General features: G+C 35.9%; 1 non-coding gene and 1 pseudogene across 1 annotated transcript; both read right to left on the reverse strand.

Moving 5' to 3' along the window:
- Positions 1-2,516: 2,516 nt before the first annotated feature.
- Positions 2,517-2,601, reverse strand: TRNAM-CAU (transfer RNA methionine (anticodon CAU)). Its single transcript is given in 2 exon segments — positions 2,517-2,552; positions 2,564-2,601. It is a non-coding gene; the product is annotated as a tRNA-Met (tRNA).
- A 5,654-nt stretch (positions 2,602-8,255) lies between these two features.
- LOC137719620 (cysteine-rich receptor-like protein kinase 26) lies at positions 8,256-11,062 on the reverse strand (annotated as a pseudogene).
- Positions 11,063-12,437: the final 1,375 nt, after the last annotated feature.

Raw genomic sequence — 12,437 nt, forward strand, 5'->3', positions numbered from 1 at the left:
GATTATGATTCAACTTTGTGATTCCATTTTTTTTTTAATTTTAATTATTATTAAAAAAATGGTGAGGATTCAAAATTATTACAATAGTTTATAAAAGAGAGGAGTTTCGAACTCGAAACGCATGAATAGAAACCCAACACTCTATCCACTAGGATATTGGACTGCATTCAACATTGTGATTCTATTTGCTATGCAATAATTTATACATATAAAAACGATCTCATTTACTATAAATATTTTGGTTCGTAGAAGACACATTGGGATCACACTTGTTCACTTGTAATTGATAGGTTTTAATTTCAAATTATATAAAAAGCGAATTTGATATTAATTATTATTTGAGTTCCTTTAGGTTTTAACTTTATGGTCGTGCTTCCACTCGTCTCTGCCATTTGAAGCCCATGAGGGGTTAATTGTAATCGGTCACATGAAGAAAGTCATGTGAAAATGGCCAGGCAAGGCCATTAAAGGAACAAGGGCAAAAAAGGATGAAGAAGCCCACCATTTTTCTTTTTCTTTTTCCTTCATCTTTATATAAAAAGTCGGGGACATACATGGATCCAAAATATGCCCCCCTTGCCTTCTCTTTTTCTTTTTTAGCAATGATTTTTTAATTTTAACTTAATTAGAGCAATGATCCTTCAACTAAAAATCTATTACCATTAGTCCCTCAACTTATCAAAACATGCAGCTATGGTCTCTCAACTAAAAATCTATTACCATTGGTCCCTCAACTTTAATCTAACCAGAGAAATGGTTCCTCAACTTTAACCCAATTGGAGCAATGATCCCTCAACTTTAACCTAATTGTAGCAATGCTCATTCCAACATAACTCATTTTGACCAAATTCTGACGAAGTTTTACGAAAATGACTATAGCTACACTTTTGAAGAGTTGAGGAACCCCAATTGTAGCAATAGTCATTTCAACATAACTCATTTTGATGAGTTGAGGGACCAATGGTAATGGATTTTAGTTGAGGGACCATTGCTTTAATTTGATTAAAATTAAGGGACCATTGCTACAATTTACTCTCTCTCTCTTTCTCTCTCTCTCTCTCTCTCTCTCTATATATATATATATATAGGCCCTTTAGGCAAAGTGATTCTCATTTTTTTTTTAAATAGGGATTGGTTGTGGGGCTCACTTCACATTGAACTTCAATGATCTGAACCATCTATATTGTAAGTCTCGATTCATAGATCATCCTTGCGAAAATTCAATTCAATCCGAAACCATTTGCCTATATAAATATCAAGATAGAATTTCATTGTCTTTTATATAACAAAGTATTCTTTAATTTCTTTTAACCCAATTAGATGTCTTAAACATTTCTGGTTTTACTAATATTTTGTAAGGATGATCTGTGAGGTACAATTTAAAATATAGACGGTTCAGATCGTTAAAATTTGATGTGGTATGGACCTCACAACTAATCCCTATTTTAAAAAAAAAAAAAGTATCCCTTCCCTTAAAGGTTTCATATATATACACACACATATCATTGTTCTAAAAATCCTCGTTTAGAGCCGCCTAAGCCTCACTTAGGAGTTAGGTGGTTGGCCACTACCCTGATTAATTCTTAGGCTAGCCCGTCTGTACCACCTAGGCATTCACTTAAGTCGCGATTCTCACTTAGACAGAAAATCAATACATTTCATTTTACATTTTATTTTTTCAATAAAATGTAAGAGACTTGTTGAATATTTGAGTGAACACTCATTATATGCTTGTTCCCCATATTTTCAACATGTTCTAATACTTTATAATCTATATGTCATTTTATTTTTCAATTTATGTATTCCAACACAATTATTTATTTATTTTTAAGTATAAATAGATAATTTATATGATATATAATAAAGTTACTTGAATTTGTCTAGGTCCCGCCTAAACCTCGTCTTGCCACCTCAAATGCCTTCTCATTAATTTTCTGTGTTCTTCGAAAGCCCTTGTAATAATAACACAAGGCAAATGTACCACAAAGGTAAAATGGATGTACAAACAAACTTAAGACAAAAGGTAGGATTTGAGGAACGAAGGGTTTCCTTAGTTTCTGGATCTTTACATTTCCCAAAACACCGGCAAGTTGTTTTGTTCCCCATTTCTTCAACGTGTCCAAAAAGGTAAAAGGCCAACTATGTCTTTTAGTGCGAGATATTATAGTTTTGTTGATTAAGTATATTTAGTGTTGCATTAGAGGTTTTATATTCAACTAACTACTCTATCGTGACGGTATAATTTCAAACTCTGTTAGTGACTAATTTAATATCTAATTTAACAAATTTTATCGTTTGACAAAAAAAAAAAAAAAACTGTTATTAGCACTCTAATAATTTTATTCTACATTTTTTATAAGCATATTTTTCTTTTTAATTATAGAAAATTTAGAGTACAAAATGAGATTTTTGAAGTAACAATAATAATTCCAAAAAAAAAAAAAAAAAAAAAAAAAAAAAACTAACTACGAAAAATAAAACAAAATCAACTTCCGAAACAAAAATTGTAAAAACAATGGGGTGAGAGAGGCTCGAACTCTCGACCTCAGGATAACTCAGAAGCTATGAGACCTACGCGCTAGCCAACTGCGCCACCACCCCCATGTTGTTGTTAATTACCCTTTATATATATCAAGACGTAACTCCTATAGTTCTGATATTTTACATTATCTTAATAATAAAAAAATCCCACTAGATATGCCAAAACCAACTGACCAATGACGTTGAAATCTTACCATGTGACTTTTATTTTTTTTTCACAATTGGGTCCGTGATAGTTTCAATTTTCAAGGCCTTTTGAGATTTGCTTTTGTTGTAAGCTGTTTTTCTGATCACAAACCCAAGTCTAATGTCTCTTTGTTATTTAGGTTAATTTTGTATAGACTATCGCTTACATCGAAAAAAATATAAATGAAAGTGACTACAAATAATTAATGTGAAGCAACGAATGAACGACATCATACTGCTAATTAGGATTTATTGTGGGGTTTAATTGTATGATATTATTCTTCTCACCAAGGAGGGGGAGGGAAATATATATTGTACAATATTGATTTACAAGGGAAGAAACATAAAATAATACCTACTCTAATCATATCATGATTACGAGGACCCAAACGGACAACTAAACTAATTACAAAAGGTCAACTCTCTCCAACACTCTCCCTCAAGTTGGTGAATAAATGTCGTTCATGCCCAACTTGCTGAGAGAGTTGTAGAACGCTTGATTTGCGACAACTTTAGTTAAGATGTCTGCTAATTGATCATCTGACTTTACGAACAAAAAATGAATAAAATTTCCATCCAACGTTTCCTTAATGAAGTGTCTGTCATGTTTCGTACGATCATGCTGGATTGTAGGGATATGTTCGGTTTCATTCGGTTTGGTTTTTTGCAAAACCTAAACCGGACCAAAACTTCGGTTCGATTTTTTTTTGGGTTTGATTTTGTTCGGTTCGATTTCGGTATGGTTTCGATTTTTTATTTTATTTTATAAAACTTGATCTTTTTTAATATGGAATTTAGAAAATAGTCTTGCATTGGTAAACTAATAATAAGAAAATAGGGAAAGTGGAGAGTGCGATACTGGATTGGATTGTGTGAGATATCAATGGCTACTTTATTATCAAAACAAATCTGCGCCGACATTGAAGGATACCCAAGTTTTGCGAGTAACCTCTGAAACCATAATAATTAACATACTCCTTTTGCCATACCCCTGTATTCCGTTTCTGCACTTGATAAATACCACTTTTTGTTTCTTACTCTACCAGGTCACTAAATTTCCTCCCACAAATGTAAAGTATCCAGATGTGGATCGTTGATCAGTAATATTCCCTGCCCAATTTGCATCAGTATAACCTTTTATCCGACAATGACCATTCTTTGAAAACATGATGCCTCCACTCGGGGAGGACTTTAGGTATCATAGAATGCGTTTAATTGCACCCACGTGAGTATCACTTGGGGAATGCATAAACTGACTAACAACATTTACTGCATATGCAATATTAGGCCTGGTGTGAGATAAGTAGATCAACCTCCCAACTAACATCTGATAACAATCTTTGTTAGTATGAACTTAATCAGGGTGCACGACAAGGTGGTGATTTTGGACTATGGGGGTGTCACCTAGTTTACAGTCAAGCATTCCGGTTTCGGCTAACAAGTCTAAAACATATTTTCTTTGATATAGAAATATACTCTATACAATTCGAGCTACTTTTATACCCAAGATATATTTCAATCCACAAAAATCTTTCATCTCGAACTCGATTGCTAAATAATCTTTCAGTCTTAAGATTTCCTTTTTATCATCACCTGTAACAATCATATTGTCTATATAGATAATGAGTGCCATCAATTTACCCATTCGACGTTTCAAGAAACGTGTATGATTGGAATTGCTCTGCCTGAACCCATACTTCTTCATGGTTGTCTGGAACCTACCAAACCATGTTCAAGGTGATTGTTTCAATCCATACAATGCCTTATTCAACTTGCACACTGTTCCAGATTCACAACCAATGCGTATCTAGGCGGAAGATCCATGTACACTTCTTTCTTAAGATTTCCATGTAAGAAAGTAATACTTCTACCGTATTAATCTTTGCTATTGGGAAAATGTTTCTATATAATCAACACCATACATCTGAGTGTATCCCTTGGCCACCAACCGTGCTCTGTATTTCTCTATGAACCCATTAGCTTTGTACTTGATGATGTATACCCATCTACATCTGATTGTCTTCTTTCTTCATGGTAACGGAACTAAATCCCACATTTGATTTTTTCTGAAGTGCATCAATTTCTTCCTCCATTGCCTTGGTCCATTGATTGTCAAATAGTGCCTCATTCAATGAACTTGGTGTGCTATCATTGGATATTTGTTGTACAACGGCCTTTTTGGGTTCTAATAATTTATGTAATGACACATAGTTGACAATGGGATACTTATAGCCTTTAGTTGTTCCCAGTGAGTATCAATTAGGTGGCTTTCCTCGGTTGTGCCTGAAAGGTAACTGATAATTTGGAACTTTGGATACATAAACAGGGATAGTAGAGCTTACCTCAGAAATATTCTTAGGAGTATGGTCACATCTGGTGGTACTATATTTGGAGATGAAGGGGAGTAGTATCAATAGAAGTCCCAAAAACTGCAGGTGCCAACACTGTTGCTGTGGGTGGTAAGGGCACTATTGTCGTGCCTGCTACTTATTCTGTGGGTAATGTTTGCAATTGTTGTTGATTGGGTTGGTAGCACATCAACTGTTATCTCATCTGATAGTGGTAGCGGAAGATTGGTGGTGGTAGCCATAGTCCAATCCTGCTCGTCATTCGGTGTCTTCCCCAGAAAAGTAAGGTTGGAAGGAGCTGAAGAGTAGTACATCTCGGGCTCTAAAAAAGTGACATCCATGGTAATATACATCTGTCGTGAAGAGGGTGGTAGCAATGGTACCCTTTTTGATGTATTTTGTACCCCATAAAAATACGACAAAGAACACACGGGTCAAGTTTTGTCCGTTATTTCTTATGAAGATGAACAAATGCAACACACCCAAAAACCTGAGATGGGAAGACCAAGACTGATGGTAGATGCTCGAATGTAACAAGAACTTGTAAATGTGTATGAAAGTCTAAGACTTTGGATGACATTCGGTTGATAAGATAACTGGCAGTCTGAAGAGCGACATCCCAAGAAAAGCAGGGAACATGCACCTCAATCAATAGAGACCGAGCCATTTCTAATAGATGGCGATTTTTGCGCTCAGCCACCCTATTCTATTGAGGAATCTGAGGACAAGTAATTTCGTGAAGGATTTTGTGATTAGTCAAATAATGTGTAAAATCATTATTAACATATTCATCGCCATTATCCGAACGCAAAATCTAGATTTTAGTAGAAAACTATGTTTAAACCATGGTGTGGAATGTCTTAAAAGCCAAAAACACGTCACTTTTATGCTTAAGAAGGTATAACCATGTCATCTGTGTGCAATCGCCTATGAAAGTCATGAACCACCTAATGCCAGATAAAGTAGTAATTAGGATGGCCCCTAAAAATCCAAATGAACAAGTCCAAAAGAAGTAACCCTTTTATTAGAATTCAATGGATAAGAAACACAGTGACTCTATGCAAGTACGCAAGTGTCACATTTAAAGTCTGAAACATAATAACCAACAAATAAATCCGGAAACATATACTGTAAATAAATGAAAAATGAATGACCTAAACAGTGATGTCATAACCAAATTTGATGCCGCTTGTGATCTACGGCTTCTTGGGTTAGATTAACTCAGCCTATATTGACATCATCCACAAAATGGAGATCCTCTTTTTATTACACAACCAATTGTCTCATTCGTGAGAACATCCTGAATAAGATAAAAGTTCAGATACATTAGTACACAACAATTCAATTGCTCAGTAACTTGGCCAGAAGACATCAATTTATGCTTTCTTGAATGTACAAGTAGTGTATGAGGTAAAGAGAGGGTGGGTATAAGCCGTACAATGCCAACGGCAGTCATCGATGAGGTGACACCATTAGCATTGGTAATATTACATCGAAGTGGAATGGTATCACATGCTAAATTAGATGGATCATAAGTCATATGGCTCGTGGCACCGAAGTCGATGATCCAACCGGACTAAGTATCATCACATTCATATTAAAAGCATAACCACAATTACCTAAGGACTCCGGAGATACATCAGAAGAACTAGACACAAGAGGAGGATCATCCTATGATATCAAAGATAATTAGGACACTAAGGTTGCAAGATTGGCTTGCCCAAGCTTGGCTTGCTCGTCTTGTTCTCGTTGTTTTTGAAGTTTCAATGGTTCCCACGGGTCAAGATAGCCATGCAACTGAAAGTAATTGTCACGACCATGCTTTTCACTACCATAGTAGGTACAACCACCAATCGGGATAGTAATTGTCACGAGGAGGGCGGGGGCCCATGGTGGGCTGTGAGGCTGTCTTAGCAGCAAATAGTGAGCTCTGTGCTGGGTTCGGGGTAGTAGCCTGCGCTACAGTCCTGGGCTCGATGCAGGCATCTTCTCGGGGGCGCTGGGACGAGGTAAAGCCATGGCTCGTGCTATAGGACGAGCCACCATTACTGCCCCACTTAGCAGTTGTCCTATGGTGTTCATAACAGCATGTCGCATCGTTTCCCGTCAAACATAGGCAAAGGTTTGTTAGACAGAAGGGAGGGGCTCAATTCATAGAATATCACTATGAATTTTATCAAACATCTCATCCAATCCTACAAGCAAAGTATACACACGATTCATTTGAACAATTTTATTATAAATTTCAATATCAGTACTGCACTTCATTGGATTAGGTCAACGATAATCAATCTCTTGCCACAAAGATTGAAGATCATTATAGTATGTCTCCACCAGTAGTCCGTTTTGCCTCATGAGAGAGGTCTTGCAAATAAGATCGTATACTTGAGATATATTGGAGCCATCATAGTATGAGTGAACAACCGCGTCCCACACCTCTTTTTCTGTCAGTAATCGAAGAAAATATCCAATTAAATTGGGTTCCATAGAATTGATAAGCCAACCTTCATGATGGCGTTCTCCGTATGCCATTTGGTGAAGGCTGGATCGTCAGTAGGGGGTTGGGGATTACTCCCAAACAAGTAGCCCAACTTGTCTTTGCCAGCAACAAACATCTCAAAATTTTGAGACCAAACTCCATAATTGGCACCATTGAGCTTGATACTTGTTGAAGCCATAGAAGAATCACGATGAACAATTTGTGTAACAACTTGTGGTAGAGATGGGGTAGGATTCATGGTAGGGTCAGTTAAAGTTAGGGTAGTAGTGTTTAGGATAAAGGTAGTATTGGTTAGGATGGGATTTTGATTTCACCGTGGAGTGGTGGTAGGTTCTTCATGGGAGTGCTGGGTTTGCTTGAGGGAACGGGCAAAGCAGAAATCCTAGGATCTCTACTCTAATACCATGCTAATTAGGACTTATTTTGGGGTTTAATTGTATGATGTTATTCTTCTCACCAAGGAGAGAAATATATACTGTACAAGATTGATTTACAAGGGAAGAAAGATAAAATAATATCTACCCTAATCACAGCCTGATTATAAGGACACAAACGGGCAACTATTACAAAAGGTCAATTGTCCAACACATACACCATCCATAAAGAATAAAAATGAATTACAAAAATACTAAAACTCCAATTACATTATAATTTCATAAATCAATTTCAATCTTGAAGCTCTAGCGAGGATATGTTTCACTTAATATGGAAACCTCATGTTCCGCTACTTTGACGGAGCTGCTTTTGGAATATTGATTGGACTTTGTCACCCCTGAGTAATTCTCCCATCCTCGTGACTCAGACAATTCTGTTCCACCGCTGCTATGCATAAAAAATGCTGGTTGCAAGGGCACTGGGAGAGTAAGAGAGTAGCTATTTAGCATCATAATAACCGACGCCATGGTTGGTCTATCACCTATATTTTCTTGCATGCATAATAGTCCAATGTGGCTGCATCTCATTATTTCATTTCTCGAATCAGTCTTCAGTGTCAGATCTATTAGCTTTGATGATGTCCCGTCTCTCTAACTCCTCCATGCCTGCAATGATTTGTGAATTAATTTGCAGAGATAATCACTGATAACATTTGTTTAGTTTTGTTGCACTCAACTGCATCAATACGTAGAGTTTATATACATATATTTACTTATGAAGCTTATAAGATCTTCCACATTATCTCCATGATGGAAAGAATTGTTTTTCTGTCCGCTTACTATCTCTAGAACTTACACACCAAAACTATAGACATCGGACTTAACAAAAAAGTATCCATACATTGCATACTCTGGAGCCATATACCCGATGCATATAAACAGGAAAAAGGTCAAGTTTCATCAACATAAATGGAAACTTAGGAAATTATGACAAACGAACACTGCTATACCATAAGCCCCCGAGGCAGTTAATTGCATTCTTACTAGGTCCCCACAATTCGACTAGTATTGCCTTGAGTTTGATCAGGCACAAACAACCTTGCCATGCCAAAATTTGAAATTTTGGGGTTCATTTCTTCATCGATTAAGATGTTATTAGCTTTGAGATTACGATGACTAATTCTAAGGCGAGAGTCTTCATGGAGGTAAAGGATCCCTCTAGCAGTCCCTACTATAATTTTGTAGCGCCTATCCCAATCCAGTTGTGCACGATTTGTTGTGTCTACATATTCGTGCAAAAGAAAGACTTCAATTACAATGTTTTCTTGCATGTCACAGAATTGGAATTATCAATAGAAAAATTAATTTAGGAAAAGTTCAGAGTATAAAGCATAATTCCAGACATATCGAATATGATGTGATCGAGACTTGCGTTGGGGACAAATTCATAGACAAGAAGCCTTTCGTTTCCTTTTAAGTAGAAACCTAAACGTCTAACTAAATTCCGGTGTTGAAGTTTGGCGACCAGCAAAACCTCATTTTTAAATTCTAAATATCCTTGTCTAGAATTCGTAGAGAGCATTTTCACAGCTATATCTTCTCCATTGGAAAACTTACCCTAAAAAAAATAAAAATTTTATCAGAAAAATTAAATTATCATTAAAAAAAATGAGATAAGTTTCATTCAAGAAATATGAAATTTAGCTTGGCACATAATTTATATAGTTGTTCATATATGTGTGTGTATATTTCGAAACAATGATGTATGATTACCCTGTAAACAGGACCAAACCCGCCATGTCCAAGTTTATTATCTTCACAAAAGTCCTTTGTGGCAACCGTAATGGTGCTAAAGTCAAATTACAAGGACTCCGCATATCTAATTTCATTTCTATCGTCACCCCCTGATGAACAATTTAACAAGAAAACTGTATAAGTTCATTATTTAAAATGTTCATTGTTTATAGAGTGGAGATGCAACATAGTCAACTCTAAATGTTCATAATTAATTATTTTTGTTTCATTATCGGAAAGTAACATACTAGTTTCAAGCTTTTGCTTTGTTCTCCTTACTCTTAAACAAACGAAGATGAATATAATTAGTACTAGAGCAACAACAATTGGCACAACGATAATGATGATAGTCTGAGATGCGTTACTCTTCGATCCTGCAAATACCCGAATTCTTTTTAATTAATCAAACCATAATTTGGATATATTTAAAGTAGCACATATTTTCTACTAAAGCATCATAATATATATAGATATTTACGTATCAATATATACATGTACCTCCTGAATTTGTGTTGTTGGTTGACGATGGAGGAGGACTTGGTGGCGATGAGGGCAATGGTGCCACAGTTGTAGGATCGTAAAAGCGAGAGATCTCGTACCTAACATTACAGTTGGGTTTAACAACCTTACCACCTTGCTTCATCCCACAACAATTTGTGATTTCTGCCATAGTGCGAGCCAAGCAATCAGAGCAGTCTAGCTCGGACAAATCCGGCGTGCACTGCACAAGTCCATATACTGGTTGGAAATTGAGAGCTGTTGTTGTCCCTATTGCAAACTTACGAAGCGAACCATTCGCTGCAGCAGTCATCCATCAGCTTCCTTTGCTCTTGAAAAAACCCGTCAACACCTGACGTTATGTTTTGTGTGTTCGACAACCGGAAAGAAAATGAGTCTTCCATGATGCCGTAGATGGAACGGTTTCAGTAGGGTAGCATGCACTCATCGTAATAGCCAAAAACTTCTTTCTGGTTGGGACAAACCTCTGTGATCTTTTGTGTAGAGTTTTTGAGGCAGCTATGGCAAACGTCCGCCTCAACGTTTCCTCTGCAAAGCGCGATTGTATGAACCTGGTTGGAGTTTTGGCCGTAGGATAAGTTGTAGAAGTTGTAGTCGTTGCCGTTGTTAAAGGGTGAAGAAAGGGAGGAGAGAAGGGTGTTGAGGTTCGTTTGGTAGGTGCTACTGGTGGTGTAGTTACCTTTCTCATTAAAACATTTAACACTTTGAAAATCTGGCTGAGCAATGACTTGAATAGTAACGAGTAACAGAAGTGGACAAAGGAAGAACATAAATCTTGAGCAGACCTTTAATGGCGCCATGGTGTTTGTAAATAATTTTGTTGCCAAATATTTTGCTTCAGGACATATCGTTTTATACAAGGAAAGTAAGAAGTCAGTGCCTAAAGATTTGGTATAGTATTGGTGGAGTGGGTAGATAAATATTGTTCAACATAGGATCATATCACTGCGCAACTTTATGTATAAATAAATTATGTTCAACGATGCAGAATTTTCAAAGATGGTTTCTATTATAATTGAGGGCCTATAACTTTTTATTCTATCCTAAGAAAAGTCCCTTATTAAACTTAATCAATTTTTTTAATAAACGATATTATCTACGCAAAGTGAATGGGGGTGAGGGAATAGGCTAAATCTCACAATGAGCTAGCCATAATAATATAATTCAAATTCACATTTGACAAGAATTGAACCTAAAATCTCTCACTTATAAATAAAAAAGAATACTACTAAACTGTAATACTAATTGGCTAAACTTAATCAATTAAAGCCTCGTGATGTATTTATTTCGTTTTTAGTTTGACTACGATGCCTAAGCTAGATTTAACTGGATGAATCACAAGCTATAGGTTTTTGGGTAGGAATATTTCGTCTTCATAAAAAGCAGATATGGGAGCAGTCAATACTGGCCAGCTAATCAAATTGTTTATTTGACTGTTTTAATTAATTAAAACATAGATAGCAAAGTGACTGGCAATGCTAGTAATTACTTTTATATTAGAGGAGTAGCTAATTGAATATTAATCCGACCAGGAAAAAGATGCTCTTCATATTAATAAACAATCGATTAGATTGAAACGAGAGTGGTGGCTGAGGAAGGTAAGAATTTTTCTCTTCTTTCTTAAACGAAACTTGATTGCCTAAATTTTCTTGGTCAATTCGTGTTTTATTAACGCAGAATCATGGTCAATGAGAACAAAACTTCTATCAAAATAAATTAAGGAAACAAGATAAGGTGATCATATACGTTCCTAGAATTTAATAAATTTCCATGAGAAAAAAAAAAAAAAAACTGCTGTAAATTAATGCATGAACAGATTGGAGAAAAAATCAAATGACCATCTTCTTCTAAATATAAAGCGTACGTCTAGGCAGGGCTCCATGGTATTTTCCTGAAATTTCATTTCGTCCAGGGAGGGCTCCATCTACCTATAACTTTTTAGAGAAAAATACGATATTTATCAAGATGAAAGAAAACGTACAATGAGAGGATAGTGTGCTTACTAATAACTATACTAAGATGATGACATTTGTCAACTTGTAATTAGTTGAGTTGGTTGTTATTGTAGTTGTGATTAGAGATTGTTAAGAGGGTATTATAGTCATTGTTGTAAAAATGGTTTCTATAAAACCATAGTGTATTAGTCATTTGACCTTAATGTGAAATATCCAAAGT

Source organism: Pyrus communis, chromosome 1 (assembly GCF_041283825.1).
Source record: "Pyrus communis isolate YQ-2024b chromosome 1, ASM4128382v1, whole genome shotgun sequence".
NCBI lineage: Eukaryota > Viridiplantae > Streptophyta > Magnoliopsida > Rosales > Rosaceae > Pyrus > Pyrus communis.